This window comes from Lucilia sericata, unplaced genomic scaffold (assembly GCF_015586225.1).
Source record: "Lucilia sericata isolate MDLA Ls3-8-SP2 unplaced genomic scaffold, ASM1558622v1 Contig000730F_arrow, whole genome shotgun sequence".
In the NCBI taxonomy this organism is placed as follows: domain Eukaryota; kingdom Metazoa; phylum Arthropoda; class Insecta; order Diptera; family Calliphoridae; genus Lucilia; species Lucilia sericata.
In genome coordinates this window covers 8,116-9,016 of record NW_023994729.1, presented here as the reverse complement: position 1 = coordinate 9,016, position 901 = coordinate 8,116, and the positions used below count along the sequence as shown (strand labels likewise).

General features: G+C 31.9%; 1 non-coding gene across 1 annotated transcript; it reads right to left on the bottom strand.

The window, feature by feature from the left end:
• Positions 1-515: 515 nt before the first annotated feature.
• Trnah-gug lies at positions 516-587 on the bottom strand. The gene has a single exon. It is a non-coding gene; the product is annotated as a tRNA-His (tRNA).
• Between the last annotated feature and the right edge of the window lie 314 nt (positions 588-901).

The window sequence follows — 901 nt, the reverse complement described above, 5'->3', positions numbered from 1 at the left end:
TGATTAAGTTGGTATTAGTTATTAAGGTGAACTAAAAGTGAGGAACACAACACGTGCGGAAAGCCAAATGCCGATTACTTTTTTTGATGTGGTGTTAGGTGTAAAAGTTTCGGATTCAGTGCCTAATCATATAGCGTTCTTATATAAAACATATGTATGTAATTCTTCTACCGTTTGCGACTATATCGTATAATGGCTGTGTGTTTTTTATGTTTTATGAGATGAATGATAAGTTAACAAGAAGTAAGAAAATTGGCGCGTACAAACAACAACAATTGCAACTAAAAAACATCATTTAACCAAATATAGCTGCAACAGCAGCAGCAATAACAAAGCAAGCAAACGACAACAACATGAATGTTAAAACATCGCACACAATCTTTAGGTATTTAAGGTTATTTATAATGATATTTAAGCGTAAAAACATTTAACAAAAAAAAAATTGTTAAAACAAAAAAAATAAATAAAAATTCCAAAAAAAAGATCTCCTCCGTGACAATGTTGTTGGACAACATTGCCGTGACCAGGATTCGAACCTGGGTTACTACGGCCACAACGTAGGGTCCTAACCACTAGACGATCACGGCTATAGGAGATATATATAAACAACTTTTTCAAATGTCTTATCACACATGCTTGTGTGTTTATTGGAAACTGGTCATTTTAAAGTTTCTGTTGTTGTACTTGTTTTATGTTGATAATACGCGCCGCTGTTTTTATGCTCACTAACGTTTTATTGAATTTTGTTGTTGTTTTAACTGATTGGTTTGGCTGGCATATTTCATGTTTTATTTTTGGTATTGAAAGCATTTGTGGTATTTTAGTTGTTTCATTGTGTTATTAGTTTTTTAAGTGAAAGTATTTTCGTTTGTAATTTCAAATCTCTTAAAGAAAATCCAAA